The 18,466-nt window shown below is 36.9% G+C and overlaps 1 long non-coding RNA gene across 12 annotated transcripts in view; it reads right to left on the reverse strand.

Annotated features, from left to right (window-relative positions):
* The window catches only part of LOC141376130 (uncharacterized), a 354,504-nt gene that overhangs the window by 317,788 nt on the left and 18,250 nt on the right, over positions 1-18,466 (reverse strand). For 11 of the 12 annotated variants that reach the window (XR_012385393.1, XR_012385392.1, XR_012385395.1 and 8 more), the window contains exons 1-2: positions 14,480-14,700; positions 12,944-13,040 (exon numbers count right to left, since the gene is read on the reverse strand). This is a non-coding gene — a long non-coding RNA (uncharacterized lncRNA). Of the gene's footprint in view, positions 1-12,943; positions 13,041-14,479; positions 14,725-18,466 lie in introns of those variants that run through there. The other variant, XR_012385385.1, reaches the window with a different exon arrangement.

Consider the following 18,466-nt stretch of genomic DNA (forward strand, 5'->3'; position numbering starts at 1 on the left):
TGCACAAGAGAGAGACTGCATGGAAGAGGGAGAGAATCAAGGGTTTCAGTTTCAATTTTGATGTTGGAAGAGAACAGATGAGAGTACTGGCAGTTTATGCAAACTGCTATTCAGTTATTGTGAACAGCAAAATCAAATGTTTTGTTTTATCTGACAGTAGTATGGTAAGCACCACATACAGTATTATTGCTAAACTCTACATTATATATGTGGTTTGCAACAGAGTTCACCTTTGGCCAATAATTTAGCCTTGAACACTCAGCATGAACCAGGAACTTGTTTTTTTTTTTCATAATGTGATGCAGTACCTACAGAAACAGGACTTTATTTTTGATAGAACGTAGTAATTTAGTAAGCATTTCATTCAGAAAGTTCAGGAAAAGGGTTTTAGAGGAGTTACTACAACCTAACAGACACCTCGCATGGTTAAATATGTTAGCCACACCCATTACCTCAAAATCACGTAATCAGATCATTTAACTGTAAACTCTTAGATTTCAATTAAAGATTAGAAGGACAAACAGTTTGTTTCTTACTGATACACAGACGGACTGTTCAGCACAAAACTAGCAATGTGAGCTAACCAAATCATATGGTTAGTTTTGACTTCTCTGGGACTTAAAAAAAAGAAAAGCTGAAAGAAATAATGACTGATTACCAATTGTACCTGCAATTATAGAATCACCTATTCCCCTTATTCTCCGCCGACGAGCGGGCGCTGCCATTTGAATCTTTTTGGCTTGAGACTTCCAGTCTCATTCACTTCCATTCATTTTTTGACGTTTAAAACTGCTCATTACGCTGCTTGATGTTGCAATTTGATATTTTCTTATTATATTATTCTACTTGGTCTGTATAGCCATGCAAACATTTGTTTGTAGAGCAAGTAGTTTGACCGTTTTCTGCCATTTATTATTCCTAGTCATTTCTCCTATAGGCGACTGAATCAGAAGTTCTAAGACAATCGCGAAAACAGGCGCACTTCCGCATTTTAGAATAAGGTCAATATACTTGGTGTTAGAGCAGCACAATTAATTAAATAAATATCGCGATCTCGATTCGACCCCCTGGATGATCTTAATCCAGCGTTTCAACAATTCTGCCAATCATATTTTCAAAGTCAGAGAGAAGAAAAGGCAGCCGCACAGGTCTTTACATTTTTATAAACTTTATAACTACTTTAGTGAACGGAACCTGCATAGGCTGTGAATAACAGGTAATACAGTTGTAAATACGTTCAGTTTGTGAAACAGAGTGATTGATTGAGAGCCGCGCAGGAAGTATGAATTAGCAGTGAAAATGAAACCGAAAGCATGCACAACATTTAAATAATCCTATGGCATTATAGGAGTTATGATTAGGCTACTACAAGCATTTGATATGCTTTTTTCTTTCTTAGCAAACACAAAGTGTTGTGTATGAGAATAAACAGTAGACCTACATAATAATAGTTTTTTTACCATATATTTGAGAAATAACAATAACCCACTCATATTAACCTTTATTTTACATCTACAGAATCGTGAGAAAATCGTGATCTTTATTTTAAGCAAAAAAAAATATTGCAATTCTCATTTTAGCCAGAATCGTACAGCTCTACTTGGTGTTGTTTTCCACTCTCCCTGAGTGTTGTTTATCGAATGACAATTAGGAAACAGCAAAACCTCCTCTGATCTCTTCAATCGTTGCCTATGGATGTCCACGAGGGCCACATATTTACCACAGGAGGCTAATTTGTCACCACTGACAGACAAAGGCCACAGCAGTGACAGCAAAGCTCCTAATCGATGGCCTCAGGATTTGACCATCCAATATTTTCCTCTCAGTCACCCCGACATTACAGGATTACCCTCTCCTCCTCTCTGGACTCATGACAGCTACTGGACAGACCTAAAAACATGCTTTTTTCAGCAATAAAAAAAGCCCACACTGGCTGCTTTAACAGCCTCACTCAGATCAGTCTGTACTTCTGTAGAAACACAACTTTAATGGAATATCGATTAAATATGAATTGAGAGCACACATGGTGAAGCCCAGCAACACACAGTTATCGCGGGCCGCCTCACAACAGGGTGAACAACGGCTGATCGATAGAGGGTTAATTACACCGGCCTCAGGGCACAGACGAACAGACGCATGCGGAAAGCAGTCTTCTACTTAGAGAGCAAAGACACAACTAATGCACAAATAAATTCACTAATTCGCAAATGCATCAATGGAACTGCACTGCATAATATATAAAAAGCAGCCTCCGTACATAATTATTGGTAAAAATAAATAATTCTGAGGTTCAGTGTAAATCAACGAGCAAACTATTGACAAACAAAACACTTTTTAAATGCATACTGTGTCTTTATTTCACACATATTTGCACTTCAACAGTTTATGAGAATCATTTCCTTGGCAGTGGAAGGGAACAGCCTCAAAATTAAAGCTGAATGCTGAAGCATAAAGTCAGCAGGGCTCATTTGTACATCACTAAAGGGATAGTTCACCGAAATAAATGTAAACAAATTTAATATTAACTGACCCTCAAGTGGTTCCAGGGCTTTATGAGCTTCTTTATTCTGTTGGTCACTAAAGAAGATGTTTTGAAAAAAGCTGAAAACCTTTCATTCACTACCATAGTAAGAAAAACTAATAAATCATTGGTTACATTGGGAACAAATAAATGATGACAGGGTTTTCAGTTTTGGGTGAACTGAACTAACACTTTAAATAAATAAAATATAATTAAATTACATGATAATAAAATACATAATACTTAATACATGGATAAGTTGTAAAGGTGCAGTAGGTGTTTTACCTAAAGGCTAACCGGTCAGCTTAATATGTTTGAAATACAATCCCTTCTCTGCCGTCCAAAGCCATGCCTCCTGATGTCACAAAAGCATGTCATTCGCCAGTTTATTAAACTTCATAGTACTTTATAATACTACAATTCTGAAAGAAAAACTGTATTATATCTACCACGTTTTCAGTTCTGTAGTTAGCAAAACTTTTCATAATGTGCAATATTTCATGCATCCAAGGATCGGATTTCTGGATTTCTCACCTGCGGTCCTAAAGTGACTGTATGCTTAGTGCTTGGCCGGCAGTGTGCTGGAATTACACTTATTACTAAGCCATACTTACATGTATGTCAGAGCGAATATTCAGAGTAGCATGCACAATATAAGGAGCGCGTCACAGGCTGTCATTTTTCAAAAATAAATCACTGTGAATACAAGTAAAGCAGACTATAGGCGGAATAGCGCTATTACCTATGTTTTGTTGTTAAACTAAATAAAACCTGACATTATCGATGCTGTAAAAGATCCCTTATGAAATTGAAAATAGCACGGAAAATGCAACGATTACCCGTTTTTACTATTAACCAAGCTTAATTCGTCACGGTTAATTAAAGGCTTCTCAACATTGTGTTTCTGCACGTAACAAAACTGCTGCAACTAAACTGTGTGCTAGTTTGTCACTGAGACTAATAACCAAGCACACTAGATTAATTATGACTGAAGCTATTAACTAAGGCAAGCTCGTAGGGGTGTAACGATTTATCGTTGTACGATTTATTGCGATGCAAAAATGTCACAATATGCATCATGGAGTTATGACGATTTGATTACGATATGACGTCCGTTTTCTCTTATTAGTTGAGCTGTTTGCACGAGAGCTACGTTCCACCTGTCGCACGTGAGTTCAGATTGCAGCAGCAGTAATGTTAGCAGACCAAGATGAGTGGAGCTGAAATAAAGGATGGCCCATCCTCTCAAAATTAGATGTCTGGCAACATTTCGGTTGTACAGTCATTGCTTTAGACTCATCCGCTTTTTGACACGCATACTGGGTCAAACATCCTAAGTTTTAAAGTCTTCACAGTGATTTACATACTTTGCACAGCGACAGGGATACCTCCTAATGGTGTTGAAAGAGTCGCATACTGTATTTATAAGGTACAATTCACCCTAAAATATCATTCTGTCTTCATATAATGATGTATTGTCAGCCGCAAAATCACACATGACGTGAGCTGACCGTGAGCTGTTACTACAGAGGGCGGACTTTGATAGACGCGAGCGTATGGCAAGCCGTTTTAGCATTTAAACCTTTGTTCTGACTATCCATAAATATATTTAGAGATATTTCTAATTATATTTTGACTAGTCATAATTATAATTCGACAAGTCAGAATGACAAATAGAGATATCTGCAATTACAATTGTACTAGTACGAAATCAGATTGGCGATATCTGCAAATAAAATATCCTCCATTGACTTCCATTGAAAAATATTTGCAGATATCTCTAAATGAGTTTTGACTAGTCACAATTGTAATTAGAGATATCTTTAAATTAATTTAATTAAATATGAATTAAATACCTGGAAATGTGGATTTTTTTTGCACACACAAAAAACGCAAGTGACCAAGCAAAGCCTTAAGCTCTTACTGTTAAATTCAATTGAATAGAAAGCTTTTTTTTTTTTGCACCTTTACTTAAATTGTTCCTTAATTTTGTCTGTCATTTCAATAATATTTTTAAGAAGTTTTTAAATTGTTTTATTTTCCAGAGACTGGCCTGTTTAATTTATTTTCTTAAAGAAGGTTCAGTTTAACAAGTTGAAACAAAAGAAATACATAAAAAATTGTTTACTTGGTAAAATTTGCATTTCAGTTTAACTTTCAATTTTTATTCCAAATACCGTGATACATATCGAATCGTGAACATTATATCGTGATACACATCATATCGTGAGCTGAGTGTATCGTTACACCCCTACAAGCTTGTGCAAGTTCATTGTTCCACTGGAGGGACATTAGACTGTAAAATATGGGGAGGGACGCACACATGACGCAGCGTGCTCGCGCTTTTCAGGCATACCTTATTAGCCACATTTCCACTATCGGGCCAGTGCGAGCCAGGGCTTTAATCGGGCCAGGCCGGGCCAATAGCCCGGGAGGTTGAGAAATGAGGCCGAAATCATGTCGCGTTTCCACTGTCGGGCTAGTAGCTCACAGCGCGTCACGCAAACACCGCCCACAGAACGTCCCCGAATCAAACGTCACACAACCCGCCCACTTCAGCGGGAATGAGGACAGGCAGATAAAGCACACCATAGAATCATCACGAAACGAAAACATTAAAATGAAGACAACCGAAATAAACAAACGACACGTTACTGTACAGCAGTACATGAAATGTCTATACGCACAGACCTGTGTATTTCCATTCATTACATTTGTTTACTCGCCAACCGACTGTTGGCATTGTGCATCGAGTGCTCTCGCCACTAACGGAGGGATTCAACACAGAGAGCGCACACACCCATAATATAAAGCCACAGAAATTCTCCTTTATAACTTGATATGACATGCATTTTATAACATCCTCGTTTTGATAGACGTCGTGTTAAGTGTTTCAGCACAAGAGCGAGTAGCCTGATAAAATATAGCCATATTTGTTGCGCTCAGCAGCTATTCACTAAAGCTCTTCATTTAAAGTTTAATTTATAAATTTAACCCTGTCATATAAAAACATAAACAGTTGTTTGAGTATATAGAACAAATTTTGTGTTTGGGCTTTCCCCCATATGCGTTTAAAGCAGCGAGCGCTGCACAGGACTGAGTGACAGTAAAAAAAGGTATAGGCTAGATTCTGCATTCACTCACCCAAATAATGCTCTGTTTGCGTGATTTGATTAATATCATCGCATCCAAATACTTTATAAATAATATTTTAAACCTTCTCCGGTGTTAATTGTTTTTAGAAAATACCGAAACTCTTTTTTTTGTCAGATAGGTCTTTGTAAAATGAAAGTTAGGCTATATGTGGCTTTAAAACGGTTTGATTTATGTAGGCTATTGTATATAGGCTACCTACCTATAGCTAGCTTTTGTTTATTTTATATTGGTTTATTTATTTAATGCGATTTTATATATATCCGATATTTTTAATTCTTTAATTTATATTTTCAATATAGGCTATTTTATCAAGATATGACACTATATTGTTTAAAGTCTACGAAAGTGGGCACGTAATTTGTTAATGTATTTATATTGTGTATTATCTCCAAAATAAAGAAAGAAAAAAGCCGCTTACGGCATAACAGAGCTGTGAAGGAGCGCTCTTGCCCGGTCTCACACACACATACAGGCATCTAAACGCGCACAAAACAAACATTTTAAACTTGACAAAAACTCTCGAAAACCTTTACTGTCTGCTGTGTCTTTAAAATGGTGTAAAGATTATTATGCGTTATTGAAACATAAAGGAGGACGCAGCAAAGAACATCACTATAAAATAAAACTACTTTATTATTTTATGCAGCAGCCTTACATTTAAAAGGGAAACATAAGGGTGATCATACGCAAAAAGACCCCAGACTATAAGGCTAGATGTTTTCTTTCCCTTATTTCTTTATTTGTTTGGCGCATGTACTTATGTGCGATCAGAAAACTGCCCGGCCTAGCCTTTCACTCCGCCCCGAAGCCCCAGCTGGCCCTCCTTGGCCCAGGGTATTCGGCGGGCCGAAAAAGGCAAGCCGCTGGCCCCAAGAAAGCCCAGCTTTGGCCTGATTAAGCCCCGGAAGTGACAGTGGAAACGCCACTGGCCTTGGCTCGCTCTAGGCGAGATAGTGGAAACGCGGCTATTGAGATGACAGGGGGCTTTTGTGGCTGAAGTCTGAGGAAGAAGCAGTAAATGAAAAGTACACAGGTTTGCAAACCCACTTAGAGTTATTATAAATGGCGCAGAATCCGCCGATAATAGCGATCATGTAGTGAATGTTAATCCACCAGCTGAGATCAAATTTTGGGGAGAGCGCTGAAAGACTCGGAGTGAATGATCTGTTTATTGTCCAGTATCTCAATGCGTTACATTCACTGCGTGTTCAGCACAAATGTCCACTAAATGTAAAACCTAACAGTGTACACATCATCGCCAAAGAAGCTTGCCTTTACTAAGTTTAAACTGAATCTGCGACTAATGACAACAGTATTGTGCTGGATTGCTGGTGGTCATCGCAAGAATTCTGCTCTGCCTCGCTATGGGCCAGCTGACTCACCGGCTTTTTTTTCACAAACACAGAGAGATGAAAATCAGAGCACAACGACACTGAGCATTTACAATGACCAAACCCAAAGCAAAAGTTTTAAAGAGGTGCAGAAGTGAGACTTTTCTTCCTTACTTTTGTATATTTTTTCTGTTTATTAAATTGACATGCAGATCAAACAATACTGCAAAATAAATATTTCTTACAGCAATGCTTCATTTTTTTTTTTTGCAAACCATAAATTTATTTTTCAAAAAGTAACAGTAGGACTATTTATAGCAGATAACACACATTCAAGTTAGATTGATAATGATAAATGTCATTCATTGTTAGTATTATTGTCATCATCGTCATCATTACTATTTGATCATTATTAGACATTCATTTTGGAATTATTGCGCAAATATCAATAATTCATCACAGCATTAGTTAGCTGGTTGTTTCTGGTTTTTGTTAGTCCTAATTGATGCTATTTTCAAATTAAATAAATCCATTCATATACAAGTTGCAGTGGTGCTTATTAATTTTTGGTGGGTGCTCCTAATTTTTTTTCTGGTGCTCCTAAAATTTTGAAGTTGGGAGCACCGGCAATTTCAAGTCCTGTATTAGACAAATACTGTTGTTTTAATTATCCTTATTTTTATTTATTTATTGTTCTGTCATTTATTTACAGTGTAAAATTATTTCTGTTTAAATGTCAAAAACATCCACTTATTTTTAAGCACAAAGGGAGAAAGGTACTATTGTTTTTTTTTGTTTGTTTTTTTTGTGCTGTATTAATTAGGTACTGAACAGCAATAAATATCACTGCAAAATAAAAAAAAAGTTTTCATCTTATTTTTTTAAAAAAGTGGGGTTTTAAATTAATAAATGCATAATAATCGTGATATCCGTGAAAACGTGATTGTTTCCTTAGACTATAATCGTACGACCACAATCTATAATCGTTGCATCCCTAATTGAAAATAGTCACATCAATCGTTCACCAGAAGATTTAAATGGCTGAACAACACTTTGTTAAATTATGGCAATTTAATTGGATGAACATTTTTTAGTCTTATGCCTTACCCAGAATTTAAAAATACATATAAAAACATTTAGATCATTTAATCATTACTATTAGATTGTTACGAAAACAGTACCACAAAAAAAATGTTTCTGAAGACAATCACCGACTGCACCTTTAAGATTTTATTGACTGATAATGTTACCAAGAGTGGTTGCACAAAATGATTTTATATAAAAATGATTTTAATAAAACAGTAATTTGGTTCTCCAAGATAAATGGAACGTGTATCTTGAATGGGTTGCCATGAAGACTTTTGAGACTGTTTGTATATAATATGAGGCTAGGTAAAGAGGAAAATACTAGTGAAGTGACTCTGAGAGCAGCTCTGGAGATAAAGCATACGTTAATGTCCTCAATATGCAACACTTTTTGAAAACACCACAAGCTTCATGCATGCTACACCAGGTTTCTTAGTCTTTATTTATTTTATGATGCTGAAATCACAGAAAGAACCATGGAATCCAGTCATTCATATATCATTTTCCTTCGGCTTAGTTCTTTATTTATCAGGGGTCGCCACAGCGGAATGAACCACTAACTATTCAGGACTGGTACCTTTTTGCTGTGGGGCGACAGTGCTAAGCACTGAGCCACCGTACTGCTTGGAATCCAGTTCTATGAACACCAAATCAAAATATATATTTTCATAAATATTAAAGTGATTGTTCACGCAAAACTGAAAACTCTGTCATTGTTTACTTACCCTACACTTGTCGCAAACCTGTATGACTATTTTTTTTCCTCTTTAACACGAAAGAAGATATTTTGATGAATGTTAGAAACAAGTAACCAATGACTTCTATAGTAGGAAAACCAAAAACTATGGAAGTCAATAGTTACTTGTTTCTAATATTCTTCAAAATATATATTTCTGTTCAAAAAAAAAAAAAAGAAACTCAAAGGTTTGGAACTACTTAAGAGTGACTAAATAGAGTCAATTTTCATTTTGAGGTAAACCATCCATTTAAACCACATGTGATTATTTTCATTTGTGTGAATGAATAGTGCCCTTTGGCTCACCTTACACACACCGAAGCAGGTGTTGTTACACTATAGCATTGGAGGACATAAACAGATTAACTTAAATTCCAAAGCTCATCTGAAAAACAATTTGTCATCTTGCCATGTGACAAAAATTATTGTCAGATAGCTTAGGTGGGGAAGGGCACGTTCTCAAAATAAATGACGAATGACGCAGACATAAAGCCAGTAGGGCTCACTCATACTTCACTGACTAAATAATAAACTGTTAATAGTGCTTTATCTGTTAATTGTGAAATATATAATACATGAAACCACAACAAAAGACAGAGGTACAGTAATAGCGATGTAATGAGGTCACAGGTGTGAGTTTGTAGAATAATTTATAATGGCTTTGAACCAGGCTCAACCAAACAGAATCAAGGACTGGAACTATCAATTCCGTTTGTAACACATCACAAACCTATTTTTCAATAAGCACTTTTCAAGTGTAGAAAATGAATGAATAAAATTGCTTCGGAAAAAATATGTAATATTAATCAAGTGATCTTTAGTTACTAGACGTACAGGAAGAAGCTTCTAGATGTGAGGCGGATGTACATCCCTTCTCTTAAGTTGGAAAAAAAAAAGTTCTTTCTCTTTTCAAAGCGAGCCATTAAAGTCAATGCATATCGGCGATATTAAATATGCATGCAGTCTGCTTCCAGAGGGAACAGCAACCCAGTGGCCGCCCATGCAAAAATGTCATTTCACTAGCTCAGATCAAGAATTAGTCAATCCAGACATCAGCAGAAGAATCTGATAAGCCTTGAGCAAATCCTAGCTGCTCTAAACTTCCTTTTAATAAGAACGAATCCTGTTTTCTTCTTCCTTTCAGGAAATAACTTCTGATACTGAGAGAATGCATTTGTGCACCAGAAAGCAAATAGACAAGCAAATATGAGACAATATCTGTTTGGGGGTATTTCCAGGCGTTTGTAATAAAGGTTATTAGAGAATTCAGACAACTGCATTTTTATCTTCATAACATGACAAAGGTTAAACATCTCGAAGTCAGGTAATATCGCAAATAGTTCAGTGTATGACAAAGGTCATGAGATATTAAATTACCGTTAACTAAAGATCCTTAACATCTTTAAATTTTGACTCATTCAGGGGCATTAAGAGAACTGTGCTTCACATTTTAAATACCTGAGGACTGCTGAAATGAAAATATACTGTATAAATATCATATCTTTGAAGTCTTTGGTTGCATTATGCAGTAATAGTGCCATTTTGGCGGCATTACTTAAGAGTTCTCTGGAATAAATGTTCTTTTTATTTCTTTATTTTTGTTACGTTGCAATAACTGGAGATCGTGTTCCTGAAACCTGTCAGGCGCTGATGCACAGCACAGATGGCCGTTGTGGCAACAGGTGACAGAGTTGACATCGTGAGGGGAATGATGATAAGGCGTTGTGGCAATCTCATGACAGTCTGTCTATTTAGTTTAGTGACCTAGAATTTGCACATTTTGAGTGTCTTTGCTAATTTCAAAATGTTTCAAAAGGTAACTGACATGCAGATATATCACAGCAACATGTTCCTTCATTCATTTTCTTTTCGGCTTAGTCCCTTTTTGATTGAGGGATCCCCACAGCGGAATGAACCGCCAACTTATCCAGCCTATGTTTTACACAGCAGATGCCCTTCCAGCTGCAACCCAGTACTAGGAAACACCCATATCATTCACACTTATACACTACAGCCAATTTAGCTAATTCAATTCACCTATGGGGGAAACAGGAGCAGCCGGAGGACACCCTCTCCCCCCTCAGCTAGAAAATTCAGTGATAATGAAATTCCCAACAACAATGACCAAATCTACATCGTCCACTAGAGATGCGCGGATCACCTGAAATGACAACCGAATCCACGGCTTTATACAAATTATCCCGCCACCCGCCCTGTACATTTAGTTTTATCTGATATATGTATCCGCACCTGACCTGCACCCGATAATAATTTAATTCTTCATTTTAGGCATGATGATAAGTCACCGTGGATATTAACAGCAGATTCAGTGAGCTAATCCGCACATCTCTGATAATAAAATAATACATTAATTTTAAACATTTTTAAATTAATATTTATTTATAAAAAACAACAGTTTGTCTTCAGACAACATTTTCTTTATTTTCAAATACAGAAAGTAAAAATAAGACATTTTTGCTTTTACAGATGTCACTTTAGCCTAAACGGCAGCTATGTTATGTTTACTTGGCCTTTTCCTTCACACTTTGAAAAAACAGAATAGCATCTACTGTGCCTGGATTTGGGCCTCGCCCGCCACCAAAACGCAGCAAGCTGCAATGAATGAGCATTCGCTCGCAGACCTTGTTGTATGAATGAATAAGAATGAAGATTCTACTCGCAAGGCACTGCAGTCGTGGAAATAAGCGATCTTGATTCCCCCAGAACAAAAGCAGATTTTCCTCTGAGGACTCCTATAACTGAAACTTTGAACAGTACGCTACTCTTGCACTTCATCCATTATTTTGGGTGTCTCAACTAAAGCCCACTCTCTGTTTTGTTTCTGGTCCACTATCATGTCCCGCTACATTCACCCACTCGCAATGAATCATATCGAATTTTTTTATTACCCGACCGGCGGATAATCCACAGTGCCCGTGGATATAACCGCCATCCGCGCATCACTATCGTTCTCCAACCGATAAAAGAATATGAAATTATATATATAAAAAAACACATTTCTAAAATAGTATTATTGATTTTGAGATTCTTTAAACATTTCTTTTTACAGTTATTTACAAAAATAAGATTGAAAAGAATCACTATGACCTTTAATTATCTAAATCTAAAATAATCTAAAAAATATGTCAAACTAGCGTGTACAAATATCATCAAGTGGCAAAAGGAAATTATATGGACTATGTGGAATATGTAGAAAATTCTTTCATTTTAAGAGTGTTATATTTTAAGGGCTTTAATGCCTACTACTGAAGGAATATTTGTAGAGGATGTAGAAATGTTGCTCTACTCCACTGAAATTTCTCCTTTAAAAAATGGCCTTTTTATGTAGTCACAGAAGTGATTCACATTTAACGAAATTCAGAAAATGTCATAAATTATGTCATACCTCAAACCACAAGTGACTTGTAATAAAATTAACCTTTATCACTGTATTTGTAGCATTAAAAAAATAAAAATGGTCACATCACTGACCTCCATTCAGCTAAAAAAAAAGATGTTTGCTTGCAGCTCTGATTTCGTAAATCTGACACTTTAACACAGCCCTACTTTTTGTCACCCTTTAGAAAGTGTTAAAGCACTAGTCACTCCATATTTTGTGCCTGGTCATGCATGACAGGTGAGATGACAGAGTTTGCCTTTCAGAGTAACCCAAGGCTTCACTTTCACCATGGTGCCTTCATCATAGAAGCCCTGGGCTTAGAAAGCTCTACAGTGTGTTAATTTCATGATAAATGCTTTGCTGAAGTTTCCCGGTACTGAGTTGCGGCTGGAAGGGCATCCACTACGTAAAACATATGCTGGAATAGTTGGTGGTTCATTCCGCTCTGGTGACCCCTGATAAATAAGAGACTAAGCCTAAGGAAATGAATGAATGAATGAATGAATGCTTTGTTGATGCTGTCTTGTCATCTGCATAACAACTGTCCCAGGTACCGTACAGTATTCACTGCGTTATAAGAGTCATTATATAGAACTCAATAAAAGCAAGCGATTGGTCAAAGAAGACAATTTGATATTACATATTGACCCTTTCAAAAAAGCATTGGAATGCATTAAAAAATAAAAACAGACATAAGCTGTTCATTTACTCACCCCAGAACAGCCAAGGTGCAACTTTTTCCTCCAGTAGAACATTAAAGATTTTTTGTTGTAGTCCAATGGATCCTTAGTAATCCAACAGATACAGGCACTTCAAAAGTAAGAAAAAAAACACATAATAGAAAGACACATTTAATACCCTTGGCTCCTCATGATGATACAGGCCTTATAAAGCAAAATAATCAATCATCAATTATTATTTTTTAACCTAGCCTTAGCAAACAGTGTAGCGTTCACAACAGTCTAAAGCACAAGCATCCTTAATTTTACACTGCAGAGTAGTATGCGTGTTGTTTTGTTCAAAATGATAGTTATTCTATATCTTGAAACCTATTTAAATAGTTAAAAACAGTGTTAGCTTATTTATTAATATTAATAGTTTAAGACCTTGAATCAAATGTGTTAAATTTCTGATTCGTTTTTGCCAATTAAACACTTAAAATACAACGACAGTGGACATTCAGATCTGTTCAAGTTGACAGAGAGCAGTTGATGTAAAAAAAAGCTTCAGTCTATTACCACACAGCAGTGTTATTTGACTTTAAAGGTCAAAAGCATTTCAAATTATTAGAGGCTACATACTGATATCTATTGTAGTGAGAGTAAATCACCTGTTTGATGCAACTAGTGTTAGCAATTTTCACTTTCAGTAAAGGCCTAACAGGGCTCGGCAATGCGTCAAAATGCTATCTCAATAATATTTTTCCATAATGAATGATAATGATATATATTTTGATGTACTGTGAGTTGTTAATGTTTCCAGTTTTAAGAGTACCTCAATGACTGAATCCACAAAAATTAGTGTCCACCAAATGACATAACATTTGTTACATCTCTAATATCAACACTTAATTTAGATTCCCATTGTTGCACATTTCTGCTGTGGGACTGGCTTTCATAGAGTAAAAAAGTCCAGAGCTTATCATAGCTATTGACAAATTTTATCACGATTCGATATATCTTTAATCGGCCCAGTCCTAAGTAGGCCTATACATTACATGGGGTATTTACACAGCTAACTTGGTGTTTTTCAGCTAATGATAAACTTCCAGTAAAAGCTTAAGGTGACTATTTTAAATTTCATAAGGTTCAATAGCATTGATTTTGTAATGTCATTAAAATGCATTTGTTTAGTACCAGCAAGCTAGCGCACTCCATTGAAAATGGTAAAAATAAACTAATATTTAAACACATGGCGGGGGAAAATGGAATTTAATGCAGTGCTTTTGTCCGATCTAAGACCTATCAGGTAGTGACGTTAGCAGATTTTTAAAGAAATCAGACCATAAACGTGGTGATTTTATAATGGAAAGAAGCCCTGGGGCTGGCTGTGTGCATAGGCCTACTCCATTGGATGACAACAGCCTTTAAATACCCTAAACCCAAACGTATAATTTCAGGACGTCCTGCAAGGTCTAACTAATGTCAGAATAATCAGTCAATAGTGTCTGTCAGGGTATATCTTAAACAGATCGATGGGGAAAATATCCCAATATACTTTGCCGATATTATGAGCTTACAATAACTTACATGCCAGAAGCGTTAGCAAAGATGTTCAGCAGTCTAGCCATTGCCGAGGTGAATATTTGCTTGTAAGATTCACTGTTTCCGACTGCTTACTTGAGATTGCAAATGCCAATACAAAATGTCTCGACGTACATTACCAGCCACTTAGTCGGTCGTCATTTGTCCAGCACGTGCAGCATCCCCCATTAGCCGCATGTTTGGAGTGCTTGATTTCTACAGGGGGCGCTGTACACCTTGGAGTAGATGGCCTAAATGAAAGTAAAATACAATTTATTCAAAAAGTTTTATCATAAAATCCCAAATCTGATTTGATTAATCATTAGAATATATTTCTAAAAGAAGTAGCCTATTGCCTGAATCTATGATAGACAGGTTGGTGTATTCATATATTTTTCATTAGTTATTTTGTCCTTATAATATGGCAAGTGTGGCTTCACCTTGGGTCCTAGTGCCTGTCAAATAAGAAATTATATTTTCACACTAATACAATCACAAGTCATTTTTTTCATTTTGTCAGTTTAATTTAATGATGGGAACAAAAATCACAAACCTGATTTTTATATGGGTTTTTTGGACACTTTCCAAAACTACACAGAAATATCTTTGAAAATCACCTTTTTTAAAATCTAATATCCTGTGGACATTAATGTGAACTGTTGCTAACATCAGTATTCCTGAGAAGCAAAATGCAGGGGCATAGTCATATAAACTTAATCAAAGCAGGAATCTGGAAGTAAGATATAGATACATTAACAATATAGCCTATATGCTGTCTGAGTTTGTTTGAAAGATCAACACCTGCCCTATGTGTTCAACAGGGGGCTGCATGTATTTTGACTCCTGTCACCGCATCCTTTTTTTCAGTTTCCACACTCTGCCCAGGTCATCACACTGTTCCTAGTCAGACATCAGCCCACGTTACACATGCATTTTGCCATCTTGTTTTCAGGGATGACTTTTTGCCATCTTGTATTCCTCCAGCTCCTCAATGTGACATTGAGCAGCCTTCTCTCTCAACCCGAGACCAGCCCTGAACCATCTTTCCTCATGCCACAGAAACATACTCCTGCTGAGGGAGTTTCACGTGGAGTACGAAGCACTATCTGCACGACAGCGCATGTGAGATGAACACTGTGGCGTCATTAAGAGCGGTTCATTTGCTATAAATCCTAAAGAAAGTCCTGCTAATCCCTGCCGAGGAAGAAAAGGGGAGCGTGCGACAGGCTGTGCATCAGCACGCTGTAAAAGTCATCGCTTTTCACAGCCTTCGTGGCACAGAAGTTCTCTCACTCCACACCAAGCCATTAACTCCTCTTTATGGGCCACCACGGGGCCACAACTGTGGCCTATAATCCTCTCTGCCACCTTCACTTGCCCTTCTTAGCATCCACAGGCATATAAGAGGACCTACTGAGCACTTTTGCTATAAATCCAGTCTATTTTGTTGCGTGTTTTTGTTTTCTGTCCTGCTGGTGATGATGATGATTTTTAAAATGCCATGGCAAAGATCCCCTGCATACTTCAAACTGTATGTGTAATGTTCACTAAAGGCCTCCAACATCCAGTTCATCTGCAGCAGTAAGAATCCTCAAACAAACGTATTTGAGATGACGATTTGTGACGAAGGTTTTACATGTTTTTGTGCATACTATAAATATTTTTTAATCTTAAAAAATTCATTATCTTGTGCTTTTTTATTGATCAAAACTAGTAAATACATTTCATATTCTGAAAAATGAACTTTATAAAGTTCAAACTATAAACTTACTATTATAAACTATAAACTCTATTTTCATTTAAAGCTCTTCATTTTTGCATCTCTTTATTCCCTATTTCCACCTGGGTATACTCAACCCGAGGCCTCTTGAAATTGTGCAGTGCCATTGATGCAATCCAAGACCTGTGAAGAAATTATGCCAAAGTCTCCATAATCCTGGACCAGTCCATATCTTGAAAAGATGCTGTGGCGGTCACAGAGGAGTGGAGAGCATGAGACTGATTTCTGAAAGACCACAGTGACAGACGAGTCTCTGCATTGATCATGTGGGCCACCTGAACACCCGCCAGTGTATACCTGCAGTTCTCCACGATGGATGTCCAGTGTTTTCCAGCCTCCTGCACCTAGACTGCAGCTCTTGCCAAAGCAGAAATGGTTGTGCCCAACAAAACCTGTTTTTTTCTCAGAGTTTTTTTTCCTTAATTTCTATTAGTTTTTTCCTTAATTTCTATAATTTGTTTCCTTAATTTCTATTATTTCTATAATGGTCTTCAGGGTTTGGACTTTGAGCAGTGAAAATAACACCACACTGAACTAAACTGAATTTCAGCTCTAAAAACTGGACTGACACAGTTTCAATTTACTTGAACTTCTATGTTGAGCTGCTTTTACACAATCTACATTGTAAAAACACTATAGAAATAAACATGAAATTAATTGAATTGAATGAAACATTACTATAAAAAGAACAGCATTTATTTGAAATTATTGGAAAGATTCTACAGTAAAAGAGGTATGCAATATATGAATTGCTACTCTCCGTTCAGGGACGGCTACAAATCCCTCCCCCGCCCACCGTTTAGCAAATCAGATCACTCTTCTGTTCTGCTCTTGCCTGCTTACAGGCAGAAGCTGAAATGGGAACCACCCACCCTCAGGACGATTAGACTTTTCTCTCTTCTACCCTCAGGTAGACGGTTCAGCAGCATCCGATCACACACTAGCCGACTGAAGGAAAATTTCTTCCCTTACTTACACTATCAGGCTGATGAACACTTAACACACCTCACACAGATTCTTCCATACCCCTCACTGCACACTATCAACATGTAGCATGCACTGCACTTTAACCAATCCATACTTGAAACAATACTGCCTACAACTATGTGGACACCTATTCATTGTACATATCGCTGTCAATTTTACATTGTCCTGTTTTTTTGGGAGTATGCTGTTGAATTTTGTACTTTCTGTATTTTGCAATGTCGTTGTATTTGCACTGTCTGTATTTTGCACTGCCGTTGTACTTCTACTGTCTGTCTGTTTTTTTTTTTTTTTTTCGTTTTTTTTTTTTGCACTGTCATTGTATTTGCATTGTCTGTATTTTTCACTGTCTGGAGCCAGCACCTAAGCTTTTCACTCATCATAACACACGTGCTGCCGATGATGTGACAATAAAGTGATTTGATTTGATATGAATCAAATAAACTAAATTGGCCATAGTGTATGTGTGTTGTTTCCCAGTGGTGGGTTGCAGAAGAAAGAGCATTCGCAGTGTAAAACATAAACAGGATAAGTTGGTGGTTCATTCCACTGTGGTGACCCCTGATAAATAAAGGGACTAGGCCGAAGGAAAATGAATGAATGATTGAATGAATGAGATAAAATGTGGTAAAACCGAACACTGACATTGGACACCTCTGTATTGTGGAAAAACTCCTAGAGTTGATGTCAAATATACCATTTTTTCATTCACTAAAATAAGACAACTTTGTCCAACAGATTTATTTGTCACCATGTTCAACCTCCCTATAATCCAACATAACAAAAAATAAATAAAAAAATAGCCACTCACAGATCTTTGTATGAGCAAATAAATGTCAGAAGCAGGACTTTTCTCAGCTCAAATAAACACTGCTGCCAGACCTCCATATGTTGTTTCGTACAAGAATAAACTTTAGCTTCATAGAACTGACTTTCTGATCTGAGCCTTACAAGCCTGCTTTCTTCTCATCTTTCTATATTCCTCCATAATCCACAGCTATCCTTTTCAGCCATCTATCTTTCACGCACATACGGCTCCTCAGATCTCAGCTGGGTTCATGTACCTGCTGCTCTGTGTTGGAGATGAAGCTCACAGAGATGACTAAGCTTCATGACAGATGCACTGCTTGTATATGCATTTTACTTTTTGATCTTCCATGAGTAATCTATAGACTTGACACTAATTTAAGTGCTTGCACTCTGCTTGTTTACTGACTTTAGAAGTCATT

Source organism: Danio rerio, chromosome 9 (assembly GCF_049306965.1).
Source record: "Danio rerio strain Tuebingen ecotype United States chromosome 9, GRCz12tu, whole genome shotgun sequence".
NCBI classification, from domain to species: Eukaryota; Metazoa; Chordata; class Actinopteri; order Cypriniformes; family Danionidae; genus Danio; species Danio rerio.